Below are 17,530 nucleotides of genomic sequence, written 5' to 3'. Positions count from 1 at the left end.
ATTTTGTTGATGGCTAAGAAGTCAGATTTGCCTGATACGATAATCAAAGTGAAGGAGATCCTGGAGATAGTTAAAGAATTAATTGGTTTCTTCACTAAGAAATTACAAATTATACAAGGAAAGCTAAAAGTTTTATCTCGGGGAATTGAGCCCTACATACCACCAATCTTGGATAATAACAATAGGTTGAGAGAATGACATGAATGTTTTGATTCATTTAGTGCATTTTTGACTCAAGAGACCACAATGACAACTTTTGAAGACACCAGTGATGCCCCTTTCCATAATTTAATTGACCCCTTGTTCAGAGCAGAAATAGATTTGAATAAATTCATAGTAGAGCCTAAAGCCATAACAGATGCTAGGTGGACAAAATCCATGAAGGACCTAGAAGAGGTTAAAACCACAAAGTGGGCTACCAAAAGAGAGATTTATGTTTGGGAAGTGGTGGGAGAAATAAAGGTTCTACCAGCAGGAGAGAAGTGTTTTTTGGGAGCCTTGGTACAAGGGCTCGTATGACTTTTCAATTACAGGTATATCAAGGTTCTCTCCATCATCATCATTAGATGCACGACTATCATTGTCTTCATCATCTTCATCAGTTGTGCTAGTAAAATCTTTTTCAATCTTGTTCTCTAGCACATTATCAGTTGCACCAATACCAACATCTTCAATTGTGTTCGTTGCCTCAAGATTATCTTCTTCCATAGGAGTATTACCTTCTACTTAATATTCACACCTCCATGTTCCACCAGTTTGAAATTCACATTCACCAAAGGACAAAAATCCTTTCCCCCTTCAATGTGATCATATGTTGCCTACAATGTCTATGAGCTGATGTGATTAGAATTATTCGATTCTTTTGACCCTTGTAGTTTTTGCAATGACAATAACATTTTTCATCACTGTTCCTTTTGAATTGAGACTACAATCTAGCAATTGTCACCTTATTTTGTTATGGGTTCATATTGTTAGGCATGGACTTTCTTCACAAGCAAATATTCATGCTATAAAATTATAACAAATATAAACATACAACCATTAGTAGTATCTTGTATATAATCGATAATAATAAAATAATAAAATATTACTATCTCGTACATATGGCATCTAAACAAATCAAATGAATTATACAATATAAATATTGGCATTGATTTTGAACAATATAGCATTATCATTTATTCTAGACTTCATTCAACTTGGTAGAAATCTTTTGAACTATTACATCCACGAGGTAAGGGAGAAAATGCATACCAAATTATGACGATCCATGCAACCTAACTATGTCCAAGGTGTCTACACACTGGAGGCATACTTCGCCTACCAGGTTGCCTACATACTTGTATACACGGGATCAAGACCCTTGAACTACTCACTCTAATGAATATGTAGTTATGGCTTCTAACTGTTTTGATGTAGCTGTATTCCTATGACCATTGGTGAGTTTTACTCACCTAATACAACTCTTCACCATCGTACACCCACTCAGGCGAATCAGGCAGTTTTCTATAATTACAATCCTATAATACCCTAGTGCAACCTTTGTGTTGTAGTTTACAGTTAATGTAAGGTTAATCTATATACGTCCTAACTCACTCCTTGTATAGTTATGTTTAAAAGCTTATGACAATAATCAATGGGTCTAAATAGACCGGTCAAGTTAATGCTAGTTGAGAATAGCTGATTGTTCGTTTTATTGTACCGAATTTGATGATAGTTCTACAAGAATTTGTAATCAACCCAGCTAATCAACAACTAGACCAAATGACTTATATATGTCCTAACTCATTCCTTATATAGTTATTTTTAAAAGCTTGTGGCCATGTTACCTGTTGAGTGAGTTTTATTGTTTATATACATACATACATACATACATACATACATACACACACACATACATATACACATACATATGTATATATATACATACATACATATACATTGATGAAAAGGGCACGGCAATGAAATCCTAGATCTTGGTGTAGGGGCCCTAGGTCCTAAATAAGGTGGTCAAACACCAGGTAGGATAGTATAGAAGGTCAATAAGCATCCAAGTTGACACAAGATAGTTTAGACAATCTCAAACATGTATTTAGTCAACTTGTTTACATGTTGTAATAAGGTTATAGGCAAGTCAAAAGTTGTTCAACGATTGGTCAAGCATTGTGAGTTGACCAAGAATCTCCATTTTTATGTTTTATAATCTTTTTGCATAGTGTGGTATAGTTTTGAAGGCACGTGGAGTCTTTTATTTAAAGTTTGTGTAAAAGTTGTAAAAATTGCAAATATTGCAATTAAAAGTTGTCATGCAACTTTTTGCAATTTTTCTTGTACTCTTGAAGTCTAACAGTCAGATCATTATTTTGATTGAACCTGGAAGGATGAAGTTGTAAGGTCAAGAGTTGTGACCTATGAATTGATTATTTTCAACGTAGTCTGGGGTTGGAATAGCACTATACGGATTTGGAATGAAATAGAAATCCTTTTGGTGGGAAAATCATGCACAATCAGATTAAATCTTTCTAAAATCTATTTGCAGAGTGATAATCAGTTGTTGCTATGTTTTTAGAAAGTTGAGCTTTTAAGGATTGATGAAAGCAATAACTTGTTTTTGTTGAATAGGAGAAAGTGGTTTTTGTTTTGGATTTTATTAATCCTGCTGTTTACCCTACCCTGCAGTTAGGGTTTGAATGAAAATAATGAATATCTCCTATCTCCCATGGTGAAAACTCTTGATGGTTGGTGAGTAGAAGGGTATGAGGATGGGGAAGACATTCTTGGTTTATGTTTTAAAAACTTCCACCTATTTGTACTGTTCCTTCAACATCCGAGTCTCAAGTTTCAATAGTGAAACTTTTGGACGTGCTGACAGGCTGTGATTACACTGCAGAGATCAGATACAAACTGCACACAAATTTAATAAGAAAACCTCTATTTTTTCAAGATTTATGAGTTTTGTTCATTTTTTTGTTTATCTTTGAAGGTAGGTTGATCTTGAATGAAACAAGGACATTAACCTATGATCTAATCTTCCACTTTCATGCTTTGATTGAAGGTTTCCAGAAGTGTTTCCATTCATATTTTGTTGACTGTCATAATACTCTTCACTTTGCAGGCAGTTTTGATGACTCAATTATGAAATAGTCATTTCATGAATGTAAGTTCCTGATTCTCATGGAATGGCTTGTTTCCAATATGTATTATAGCAACTAACCATTCTACATGCATTTGTGAAGGAGGGAATGAAGTATTTTGGTGATCACCATAACTAATTTAAGGAATTTTACATTGAAATTGATAGGTATGCTGCAACAGTAGCACATTGGCCTTAAGGGGTGGCTAATTTTATGTTGGATTGTATCTACATATGGTAAGGACAAGATGTTCCATCCATCAGTTGTTGAAGAAAGTGTTGGGAAAGTATAGATTGAGGAAGCCCTAGTTTTTAAGGGTTTTGAAACACAAATTGGGCCTTTTGCACTTGCAAGGTCTATAAACTCAAATTGATTGCAAATTCCTTTAATTCAACTCATTTTATGAGACTGTGGAGAATCTTGAAGTTTGGGGGTAAGTTTCACTCGTAGTTGCAAATCCATCATCTAGGAGGCCTAAATTGTTGATCAAGCGTTAAAACAGAGACTGTTTTCCAAAGTAACCCTATCTATCCTTTTTGGCATGTTGAAGTGTTCAATAAAGGGTATCTGAAAGGTTATATGTTTTCTTAGTGTTTTGGAAGTCTTGAAAGTTATGCATTTTAGAAGCTTGCTAGAGACCTAATTGGTAGGGCTACTGGGCCTATCTTGTGCATTTTCTAGTTTATGACCACAATGAGTTTGTGGAAGGGAAGAACCAGTTGAATCACCTTATAGAACTGATATTTTAAGACCACCTTGGATCATAGTATAGGTCTTTGAAAATCACTTAGGTGTTGGAGGCATTAAAGGTCATTTCATTACATTGAAACTTGTGGATTTTTACTTTTTCCTTACTCTTGCTAATTTGGTCTTCATCCCACCATAACATATACATACATACATATATACACATACTTACGTACATACATCTGCATATGCAATTTTATCACCTCATTTAACTAACTTTACTTTCAAATGAAAATTTAGGAACTAAAATATTTAGGTACATTTTTAAAAAGCAACTAAATTTTTAGTGGATAAAAATATGATATTTTTGTTCATTCAGAATTACTCTTTATTTGATTATTATGTTCTTGATTTGTATTTTTAATTCTTTTTGTTTTCTAACATTCTGGTCTTCGCCAAAGTAACAAAGTCGTGAGAACCAGTGGCAACAATAACATTACGTGACAACCATTAAGAGTCTTTTGCAGAGAATATGGCTTTGTTTTATATCATGAAGGCATAGACCCATTTTATTATCATAGTCAAGGGCACTTTTTTGGTTCAATAAACACTTAAAAATCTTAAACGGCTAGGTTTTATAGAATCCAAACGATAAATTGGGCAATATGAACAATGTCTAAATCACCATAATCAATGGCCAAAATAAAAATTACCTTGAATCGTTACGATGAAATTAAGCAAGTTGCAAACAAAAATTACCTTGAACACTTACGTTGAAATTAAGGAAGTTGTAAACAGAAGAGGATGATACCTTCATATTGCAAAAAGAGGGGTAAAAATTTATTAAGACAGAAAGGAATACAACAAGGAGAGCTCAACAAGGAGCTCGATCCTGAGCAACAAGATCATCAAATTCTTGCACCATCTCAAAGGACAGTTGCCCCCTATCCCTAATATTCCAACCCGGATCATGACTAGAAGCCCATTTGGCTAAACAATCAGCAGGTCTATTCCATTCTCGCGGAATATACTTGAACCTAATGAACTGAGAAGAGGAAGAGAAGAAAAGAATTTGCTTAACAACAGTGGCCAGCTGCCAACTAACATCCTCAAGCTCTTGCAAAGAAAGCATGTTCACCACCACCTGGGAATCAGACTCACAAATAATCTTACTCCATCCCCACAAGCAACACTGTTCCACAGCATATAAAATAGCCTGAGCTTCCATGAGATTGTTAGTATAATCACCCTTATGAATTGAGAAGAAAAATTTAACATTCCCAGAACTACAACGAGCCACTCCGCCAATAGCAGCCGGACTAGGATTCCCACGAGAAGAACCATCAGTGTTAATTTTCAGAACTCCACAGGGAGGAGGAGTCCAGTGCCCATCCCGGTTAACCCGACCCTTCCTCTGATGGTGAAGCTGCCTGGACATAGAAGGAAACCTATGAGCCGCAACCCCATCCTGCAAATGAAAATTGAGGCGATTACAGATAGCAAGATCAACCGGATCCATACCCCCATCAAGCTCACACTTCATAAGAATAGTTTCCTGGAGAGAATGTGATATTTTCCACCAAAGATGCAAAACACCAAGCCGAACATCTTGGAATATGCGATGATTCCTCTCCAACCAGATATGCCAAAGCATGAAAGATGAGCCAGCAATCCAAGCAGCATGGAGAGAAGAAGACTTGGAGGGAGCACTACCTAAGCGAGCCCAGAACTCAGGCAAAGAGGAAGCATGTCGACAAGAGCAACCCCAAGCGCTCCACCAAAGGTGCCATATCTGAGTAGAATAGGAGCAATGGAAGAATAGATGGGAGACAAACTCCTCTCCATTACCACACAAAACACAATAAGAGGGGCCCTGAAATCCACGTTTACAAAGATTATCCCAGGTAAGACAACGGTTGTGAGCCACTAGCCACATGAAAAAATTGCACTTGGACCAAGAAACTTTATTCCAGACTTGCTTCCACCAAGGGACCTCAGCATCCCCAAATAATTGTCTAGTTATCTCCTGATACCCAGCAGAGACATGATATTTACCAGACAAGGTACCGCCCCAAGCCAATACATCTGGACCAAGCAAAGAGGAACACTCTCTAGAGGCCAGAATTTGAGAAAGCTACTGACGATCCATGTCTGTACCTCCAGGAGGCCAATCAGAGGAATTCTTCCATCTATAACCAACAATAGGTCCCAATTGATAAGGAGTCTTGTAATGAGCCACTTTATCCCATCCAGCGGCCAGAAAAGAGTCACAAAGAGGCTGAAGATGAGGGTATATGGATAAAATGGAAGGGAATCCATCCCAAGCATCAGACCAAAACAAAGCCTGAGAACCTCCTTTACATATCCAGAACAGACCCCTCTTCACCAACATCGCACCTGTCTTCAAAGTATGCCAAACCATTGAGCCACGACCTTCAAGAGGAAGTGCAAAAACAGAGCAAGGATCAACACCATGAAAATATTTATGAGTGATAATACGAGCCCAAAGTTGATGCTGTCCAGAGCACCATCGCCAATAAAGTTTAGCAGCCAAAGCTTGTCTACTCAATAGAGCAGAACGAAGACCAAGACCACCCTCCTTTTTAGGCCTACAAACAGTTGCCCAATTAACCAAGCTCCATTTAGTACTACGCAACTTACCACTCCAAAGGAATTATCGAGAAAGAGCATCAAACTCCTTGAGAAAGTAAATAGGTGCAGCATGAACCATGCTTCTATAAGTAGGAAGAGCTTGGATAACAGCTTGAAGAAGAGTAACCCGGGCAGCAGTAGAAAGCCATCTATGAGTCCAATGATTTACCTTATCCTGAAGCTTGGTAATCAAATTTTGCCAGAAGAGACATGGCTGCCTGGAAACAACAATAGGAATGCCAAGATAAGTCAAAGGAAGTGAACCTATCTGAAACCGTAGGATACCAACAATCCTGTGCTGAATAGAATCAGGAGTGTTAAAAAAGTAAATGAAAGATTTGTGCTCATTAACTTTCTGGCCTGAAGCTGGCAAATAAACGTCCAAAGCATGTCGAAAGGCTTCAGCTTCCTTGATCCTAGCAAGACCGGCAAGAGCAGTATCATCAACAAATTGAAGATGGGAAAGAGAAGGTAAGCCATTACCCCACCGCCAACCTTGAATAGAATTCTGGGACACCTGATGCTTAATGAATCTGCCCAAGCCTTCAGCCATGATGATGAATAGATATGGGGAGAGAGGGTCACCCTGGCGGAGGCCTCTAGAAGCACCAAATAGTTGTGAAGGTTGACCATTAATAAGAATAGAAAAAGAGGCAGAAGTAACACAACTCATAATCCAACTCACCCAGTCAGAGCTAAATCCAAAAGAAAGAAGAATACTCCTTAGGAAGCTCCATTTAACTCTATCGTAGGCCTTAGCCATATCCAGCTTAACAAACATGGCTCTCTCCCTTGAAGTAGCCATATAGTGAATAGCCTCAGTAGCAATAACCACCCCATCCAAAATTTGTCTTTCAGCAACAAAACCACCTTGTTCTTCTGAGATAATAATGGGAAGCCACCTTTTCAATCTCTCAGCAATCAGCTTAGTAATAAGTTTGTAGACCACATTACATAAGGCAATTGGTCTAAAAAACTCCAATTGATTAGCACCCTCTCTCTTAGGAATAAGAGTCAAGAATGTAGAGTTCAAAGCTCAAAGCATCTGCTTGCTAGCATAGGATTCTTTAACCACCTCCAACAAATCATGATTAATGATGTCCCAAAATTCCTGAAAGAATTCAACTGGAAAACCATCAGGACCAGGAGCCTTCCCCTTAGGCATGCCAAAGACCACCGCCTCCATCTCTTCCAAAGAGATAGGACGCATGAGATAATCATTCATTTCCTGAGTGATAAGGGGAGGAATACAGGACAAAATAATATTTTCTTCATTATCAGCAAGAGGAGAGTCCTCAGAGAAGAGGGTAGAGAAGTACGAAATAGCCTCCTGGAACAAAGCTGGCAAGGAATTCAGTTGGATACCTTGAGAATTAACCAAAGAAGAGATAGTGCTCTGATTCCGGCGAGATTGCACTGTTTTATGGAAAAATGCAATGTTTCGATCACCTTCCTGGAGCCAATCAACTCAAGCCTTTTGCTTCCAAAAAATTTCCTCTCGAAGTTCCCATTCTTCTAGAGCTCTAGAAGCAAGGGATTCAGCCTGGCCAAGATCCTCCGAGAAACCTCGATCTCTAATCTCCCTTGTGATGACATCAAGATTTTCTTGAGCAAGCCTCTTCATAAAGTGAAGATTCCCAAAGCATTCCCTATTTCATATCTTGAGCTACCTTTTAACATATTGAAGCCTTTTAGAAAATGAGAACATTGTAGTACCATATGCAGGGGCACCATCTTTCCACCAACAAAAAAAAAAATCATGAAGAGGGGAGTCACGAAGCCACATCAACTAGAACTTAAAAGGAGGATGCTTTGGAACATAAGCCCCTATAGTGGAAAATTTGATTGGCCAATGATCTGAACCCCTCCAATCAAGGATTTCTGAAGAGATAGTAAGGGTGCCACTAAGCCAGAAGCAAGAAACAAGAAATCTATCTAGGCGTTTTGAGATAGCAGCAACACCAGTCCTGCGATTATTCCAGGTATAGAGGCCATTAGAAGGTTTAACATCAGAGAGATGCAAAAGAGATATGTGTTGCCGAAGAAGAGCAGAAGAAGGCCCCAATCTAGCCTAACCACCATGCTTCTCTTCCAGACTTAAAACTGAATTGAAGTCCCCTGCTAACACCCAAGGATGATAAGGATGACAATTTCTAACATATTGAATATGTTCCCAAAGTTCCTCCTTTCCCACAAGATCAACAGGTGCATACACATTAGTAACCATGATTACCTCTCCTGAGTCTAGAGCAGAAGCTACCATAGAGAGCGCTGAGCGAGAAGACATCCAGCCAAGAGGAGAAATTTTTTGAGGATCCCAAAATATAGCTAAACCACCAGCACTGCCTGTTGCCCCAACACACTGGCATTGGCCACGAGACCAAATACTAGAGGCATGTTGGACCATAGACTCCACAGAGAGCTTAGTCTCTTGGATACAAAAAACATCAGGACTATGATCAACCACCAAGTTATGAATAGCCTTTTGTTTAGGGATGCTATTCAACCCCCTTAAATTCCATGAGAGAATAATCATCATTGGGTAGATTTGGGAAAATGAGAATCCAAAGGTTTCACTGAACCAGACTCAATCAATATATCTCCTGTGAGTTTAATCTTCTCTTGGTCTGTTTTGCGCCCACTCCTTAGAGGGGGAGAAGAAGAAGCCCGCTTAAAGGGTCGAGGCAGCAACCCCAAGGGGAGAGGAGATCCCTTGCCCTTACCTGATGGTAGCACATCCTTAACCAAGTCAGCCAAAACAACATCATCATCTTCCAACACTGCAGGAGTCACCAGAGCCGCTGTCACAGGAGCTACAGGAACCTCACAATTCTGATATACTACAACTTGAGATGCCCCACAAGCATCATTAGGAACAGATCTCTCATCTGGGAAAGCGGGATCAGAAGAGATAGGAGGAGGAATTCCCTCCTCTAGAACCATACTATCCAGCACCTCAAAACGGTTAAAACCTGAATCAGATAATCTTTCTTTCAAAGGCCTCTTTTGACCACGTCCCTTAGCTCGAGGACGAACAGGGGTAAATCCATCCTTATCCTGCATTGGAGCCTTACCCTTACTTGTAGCATCTTGTGGATTCATCCCCTTGGTAGTATTAACCATTTGAGATTGTCCTTTCCCTGTAGTATCTGCCAAACCACCAGCATTTCCAGCTGTAGATTGATCCACTCCTTTGAAACTCGAGTTACGGGGGCACTGCCGCAGTAAATGACCATACTCATGACAAATCCGACAACGGAAAGGGAGGGATTCATAATCTAACTGTTGCACCCAAGCAGAATCCCCCAGACAAATTTCCAAAGAATCTGGTAATGGGTTATTCAAATTAATTTCAACACAAATTCTAGCAAAAGAAATAACCTTTTTATCGAGGGTTTGATGTGCGATCGCAACTGGCTTCCCCAACAAAGCAGCAATTTGTCGAAGGATGTCCTCACGCCAAAATTCCAAGGGAAGACGAGGCAAGCGAACCCAAACTGGCACTGTTGAAGGGAGATCCTCAGCAGAATTAAAACCTGAATGCCAAGGTTTGACAAATAACCCCACATTGTTGTAGAAATAAGGGCCTCCTTCAAAAACACGATCACGATCAGACATGCAAGAGAATACAACAAAAAAAAAACTATTCCCTACCAACATAATCTCCATATCGCCTTCCACCTGCCAAGAGCGGCGGATCCATGCCTCAAGAGCGGAAAGGGAAATCCGGATTCCAAGAAATTTGCATATCAAAGCATGCTTGGTCCAATAATCAATGTCCTCCATTACAGCGGAATTGGTTTTCCGTCGAAAATTAACGTCAAAAATTACCCCCAAATGTACTAGTGCTTTGTGGATGTTAAACTTTCACGTTCATTTTGTTGAGTGTGTAAGCTTTTTACTAATATTAGCACTCACCATGTGTGAAGCGTGTGTTAAAGGAATTCTATAAGGAGAACTAACTTTCTTTGAACTTTTACATTTTTTTGATAGGGCTTTAAACTTTTGCAGTACAATAAATTTTTGCATCCACTTATCTGAATATTTGAACTTTGGTATTTACTTCAATTATGTTTCAAGTGTGTGTTTGTACAATCTAAAATGTTACATTTTTTAATGGCAACATCTCAACAAACATAGATATTGACATCAATGCCTTTATATAGTGGATTACAATTTTATGCGTATGCATAAATCTAAACTAGAAGCTTCATTTGGCTAAGTAGCCACATGCAGAGGTATCCTACCCATCAAATTCATCTCGTTGTTGGTTCGAACCTTGGTGAATGACATTATCTCCTCTTACCATCATCCTTACCAATTGTGCTCAACCGATTGAGCTACACCCTTTTGAAAGATGAAAAAGATTTGTGTCAAATGTGTTTTAACTTTGACAACTACTTGGTTATATTTGTACCTTGGAATGTGCTTTTGTGCTTTTAGTTTCACTTCGTATGAAGAGTGTACTAAGTTTGACATTCACTTATGTCGCGTATTTAAAATGTAGTGTGTTGTGTGTGTAAGTTAATTAATGTGGAAGTGTCTTTTGGTAAAGCATGTTTACAACCACTTTATTTATCTTTATAGTTTTAAATGTGCATTTGCATATGAACCACTTTGGTTATATTTATAGTTTGGAATGTTGTGCCTTTGTGTTTTGAACTTTCACTCTCACTTTGTATAATGAGTGTACTAACTTTGACATTAACATCAACTTATGTTGCATGTTTGAATTTTAGTGTGAAGTGTGAAATGTGTGTGTGTTTGTGTGTGTGTGTGTTCCTTTTTGTGGTGGGTGTTTATAACCACTGTGTTTATCTTTATTGTTTAAAATGTGCATTTGTGTTTGAACTTTCACTCTTATTTTGCATAATGAGTATACTAACTTTGACATTGACATCAACTTATGTTGCATGTTTGCAATTTAGTCACAAAAAGTATGTTTGAACTATGACATTGGCAATGTGTGTGTTTGTAATTTAACATGTCTAAACTTAGATGATTATTTCATTTTTGATCAACGTCTAGTGCATGTTCATTTGTGGCTTGTGCTCATGTTCGAATGTGTTGTAAGCTCAAAATTCATTCTATGTTAATTGTATGTATGCGTTCAAAAGTTAATTGATATTCTTTTTGCACACATTTCAATTTTGGTACACATCATGTGTTTGAACTTCCTTTAAGATCCATTTTGTGGAGTTTGTATTTTAATTTTTTCATGTCTAAACAAACTTCATGGGTTGTGTTACATCTATGTAGTTTTTAAATTGTGGTTTGTTTGTATTTGAGCCAAATTAGGTATTCTCTTGGTGTCCTTGCCTTTAAAAATTGTCTTATACAATAAATCCCACAAACAAAATGTATGGATTTTAGCATACTTTTGTGTTGGCATTTACTTATATGCAATGTTTATTTGAACTAACTTTTAGATTTATAGTAGTGTGAACAAACTTTAACTGCCACTTCTATGCAATGTAGTGTGAACAAACTTTAACTGGGCCACTTCTATGTAATGTATGTGTATACAAACATCAATGATGACCACTTTGATTTAGTGCATACATATATGCATGTATATGCATGTGTGGGTGTACATATGCATGTATGTGTTTGAATTTTAAATTTATTATATCAACATAATATATGTTAATTAGTTATTTAAATTTGAACATATACTATAAATAATTCTTTTTATATGTCAAGTAATTTCAAAGATTATATTTATCTTCACAAAAGAAATCATATATTTTGAATTGAATTTACATAATAAATCATTATTTTCATATATTCAAACTTTGAATACTCATTTTAATCAATTTTTTAAGTTTGAGAATATTCCATCATTAAGTTCATTATTTAAACTGATTATATGAGATTTATATAGAATTCAATATTTGCCAATAATAAACATTAGAGGGGCAAGAACCTAAGATTGAGGAGAATAAATAATAAATAAGATAATTTGTTTATGCTGATTTTGTGAGGCCTCACTCTGATCCATCATATCACATCTGATACATTTTAATTTTGACACATTATGACTAGATATGTTGAGACATTATTTGATGGACTGGATATTATCTATATATTATTTATGTCATGTGATTTTTTACTTAAAAAAATTCTTAATCATGTTATTTGATATTTAATGTGTAGGCATGCATTATGATGGTGTATTTCAGTAAATGATTCAGAATTATGAACATGTTAAAATTATGCAATTAGCGATGATTAAATATGTGTACAGAAATGAGAAAGGTTATTTAAATGAAAGTTTTAATATTTTGATCAATGTGATTATGCAAATTTGGTTATTATATATGAATATGTTGTTATCAAACTATTGATATTCAAATTGAGTGTGCAGGATAATTAACCATGAAATTAATCGGAGAATTGGTAATTGACCCTATGTGCAAACTCTAAGACTAAGGTTGAATCCAATAAAGTGATTCGAACCTCATTGTCAAGTGTTAATTTGTATCATAATTTGAATGTGTGTATCATTATGTATTTTGGGACATGTCAAATTTTATGTTATACTAAATCTTATGGTGTCACTTGACACTTGTTATAGGCATATGTGTGTGCTGACATATCAATTTAGGATTAACAGAGTAACTCGTTACTCTAAGATTGATTAGTTAGTAACTTAGATTAATATCCTTAATTAGGGTTTAGTGGAAATGTTACATCCTTAGGGTTTTTGAAGATCAAATATTTCATGTCACTTGTATAGGTCCTAAAATGGGCCAAATTTAATATAATTCAAGTGTCCAAGTGGTATGTGTATGGGTCAGAAACATTTTCCACCCTTCTAGAACTTCCTAACAACATTTATGACCCCTAAAATATCTCATTTTCCCTTTTATGCGAAAATAGACCATCTCCATGAGGTTACCCAAGTTTCCACTTCTCTAAAAGGTTGTATTTATGATAGGGGCAAGTGGGAAGACCATAGGAGGCTTAAGTCAAGTTTGGAGTTATTTCTATTTTGGGTGGGTGAGTTTAGAGGCTATTTAGAGGAGGTCCCCATGTTGTCGCTAGGCTTATTTTGTTTAGTAGGCACTGCTCAAAATTTTTTGAAATAAAATGTGGGGTAGGTGGCCTCATGCAAACTCAATTTTATTGCTTATTTTTAAAGCAACCATTAATTTGGATGTAAATTGTGATTAAAAATTTGGAGGGAAAATTTGATGGAAAATAAAAGAAAGAACTTGGTGGAAAATAAAGGAGGGAAAGAATTTAATGAAGCCTTCTGTCCATATTTTCAATAAGTAGTCGTTGCTTATTTTAAACCCCCTCTTCTTTTTCATAGCTTATTTTTATTTGCTAAAAAATAGGTGCTTTGTGAAAATAGGAAAATATTCTAAAATTTTCTTTTCCTCCAAATTTATTATTCTATGGGAACACTTTATTGCTTAAATTTAAGCATAAACTTCATTTAAATAGTAACATGGGAACATGAGGTTAGAGTCCCTTTGAAGAGTTGAAGGTTGTTCACCCATTCTTTACATTTAGAGAAGTCAATTTTGGAGTTGCAAGAAGGAGAGAGTTTAACTCATCTCAAATTTTATATGCCATAACCTTTGTAAAGGTAGGATCTTCATTTCCATGGTTATGTTCTTGTTCATTGCTTGTATGTGTTAAATTCTTGCATATTGTAGTATGTGTGTGTGTTGTCTCATATAAGGGATGGCTATGAGGGTTTTACTTGTTTCAGTTTCATGTTTCTTTTCTTTGTTTGTGGGTGAAACTATGAAGGGAGTGTTGGCATTACTCACCTTCGAATAGGGAAAAAGTGGCCATGTACAAAAGAAGAGCTTTAGTAAGTAAGGTGTTATGGGACCTTGTTTGTCAGTACAAACTAATTTTGTTTTGGAGAAATAAGGAGAGAAAGAAATAAAATTTTATGTGATTTGGTAGTCTTGAAGAGGCATGTGATTTGTGTTCGTGATTGACATCTCCTACCTAAAAAAATGCACCTTCTCCCTAGTCGTAGATTGATTATGAAACCTGTTGTGCATACCTTATATGGGAATTATATGTTGAGTTGTGTCATTGTGATTGTTTTCTGAATGTCACCCGGTCAGTTATTGGTTCTCCTAGCTTGGGGTGTGGCCTCACATCGAGGCCTAGGTGGGAGGTGAGTTCTCCATGGTTGTTCTTTGTGTTTTGCATATTTTTTGGATAGGTTCTCATGATGGAGCAACCTGGTTATCTTGAGGCACTAATGGTGTTTCTCGGTGTCATGTTATTGGAGATTTCTTCATTGTAATACTACTTGTTATATTGTATATTCATTTTGAGAATGATCAGGAACGAGATGGTCTAAATGTTGTAATTTTCAATATTGATAAATTGAGCATTCAGTTACTGTAAGAAATATGCAAGTTATGTGATCAAGTATTTTTGGATTCGAAAATCATATTTTACTTTCAAGTTTATTGCTTTGCAAAAGGTTCAAGTTGAATAATCTTTATTTCTTTCTTGAAATCTTGGGTTTAATTCAAAGTATTCAAAAGTCCATTTCATAAGAAATTTGTTGAATGAAGTAACTAAATTATATAATTACAATAATCCATCTATCAAGTTCATGGGTTTGTGCTAAATGTTCAAAAGGATACTTTGATTTAAACTTCCATTTTAAATTCTACTTAGTGAAGATATGATTAACCAATGAATTATCAATCCTATTACACTATATGTATATCTAACTAATTAGATAATACCCTTAATGATTTAGATAGAGTAAAAAGAAGAAAAAAAACTCATTATGTTTCAAAGGGGAAAGATACAACAATAAATAAATAAAGGATGCAATATAATTTTCTATGTTGAGAGAGCCAAAACCTTCCTCCTTTTTCCACTCCCCATGCATGTGTTGGCCGATGGAGACTTGGGAACAAGTCATGTAAAAAAGGCAAGAAATAACAAAGTTATACTTTAAATCTTAACTTTTTAAACATCTCCTTTAATCCACATGGAGACGTGTTCAAATGGTGGAAGGTAGGATGGGACACACATGGGCCCCACCTCCATTTCATCTTCCTACCTCCCCAAAACTAGATGCAACCTTTTGCAATTAAAGCAAGTAAAATATTAATGGCAAACATATCTTATGTTTTCAACTTACCTTATTAACCTTTTCCTCCTTTATACAAACATCCCATCTTGAAGTGAGCCATACATATCTTTTGAGTTAGGCCTAGGGCAATGAGAATATAGCCCTTTGGTCAACATGCCTGCACTTGGGAAATTGGCCCATGATTTTGGGGAATGGGGATTGGCCAAGGGTAAGGGAGTAGGTTAGTAAAGTTAGTTACGATGTTAGAATAAGTTAGTTGTGATTAGTGTTAGTTTATAGTTTTGTTTTGTTTTTGGTTTTATAAGTTTTCTATTTTGAGATTTGTGTTAGAAATAAGTGTTAATGAAAATGTTTGTTTTCATTTTAAATATTTAATTATATTAAAATGAAAGTGTTAGGTGTTAGTAGGCTAGTTAGGGTTATGTTAGGAAATTATTTTGGGTTAATTGTGTAGATTAGTTAGTAATCTTTAATTAGTAATTATTTTATAGTTGGTTAGTTTTATATAGTAGTTAGATTTAACTAATTAGTCACTTTGGGGTAGTATTTGCAAATAAGGATTAGTATAAATGTGACTTTTGGAATTAGGTGTTTTAAAAATTTGTAGTGACTGTTAGTTGCTTAGGTTTGTAATGGTAGATTAATAATGTATTAGGGTTGCATTTTATAAATGATAGTGGTATAGATTTTTATTATAATTCAAATGGATGTCGAAATTGATTTAATAATAAATATTTTAATGTAATTACTTAATTCCAAACGGTTAGGTTATAAATCGGGACGAATTGTTAAGGTATTGTTAGGGCAACCTATATATGTAGTTCGGTACACCTATAGTTTTAACTTGTAAAATGAATATATAGAATCATGTCAAAACCTAATGTGTCTTAGGTAATTAGCCGAACATATCAATTTGACTGTAACCCAAGAACTAGGGAACCCTAATGCTTTGCTCAAATATATGATGTCACACTTTAACTGAGATGCCAACTCTGCATCATTTTGAATCACAACTAAAACTCACTTCTATCCCATTTAAGCTCTCTGTAACTTATTCAAATTAGTTAGTGTAAAACATGGTGTTATTTAACTTTAAAAAAAAATTTCTCGTGTTTTTGCCCCAATATTTTTGGGCTTGATATATTTCATCAAATCATAAGGCATCTTAGCAAAGATATCTTCTTAAATGCAAAGGCAATGAATGCAAAAACTTCATGGAATTAAAAAAATGAAACCCTTCTTTATCATCTTGTCATACCCAAAAAAATTTGTTAAGAAAATTTTACTCTTTAAAAAAACTATTAAATCTCCTTTGGCTTATATTGATATGAAGTCTACCAAGGAGGTCATACTCATTTGGTCATTAGTTACAATACAACCCCAATTGTCCATTTTACTTATTGTTTGTGGGAACTAAACCATTTAATGTTTACATAAGAGTGGTGTTGCAACCTATGAGACTTAGTTCCACAACAAGGTTCAGAATAAGATTTGCCCAACATTACTAATCTAAGGGTTGAAAACAATATTATCAACTCATCTAGAACATAACTTTGCATTTGAGTCTTTGTTGAAATAGTATAAAAAATCTAAACTGACCTCTTCCTTCTAGAATTAAGGTTTGTATACATGTGATCCTTCTATCGAAAATCTCCCAACCCTAAATCTTATTATTAATGTTCATTATTTTATTTTGGTAATTGGTTTTGTACTATTAACAATGAGAATATGAAAATCTCAATTTCAAATATCTTCAGGTAATACTCCATGTCATCTACATAGACTATTACCAAGCTTTCCACTTATCTTTATCATTACTACCACTTCAAGATCTCTCTCTACAAAATTCATATCTTAGCTTCAAGCTATATCCTATACATTTGTTATGATCAACTTCATTTATTATTAATGTAATTGACAAAATCCCTTAAAATAAAAAATTCTTTATTTTATCTTAACTATTTTTAGG

The sequence above is a fragment of the Cupressus sempervirens genome, chromosome 5 (assembly GCF_028749045.1).
Source record: "Cupressus sempervirens isolate cs-2001-9-10 chromosome 5, ASM2874904v1, whole genome shotgun sequence".
Lineage (NCBI taxonomy): Eukaryota > Viridiplantae > Streptophyta > Pinopsida > Cupressales > Cupressaceae > Cupressus > Cupressus sempervirens.
This window is presented reverse-complemented; position numbering follows the sequence as displayed.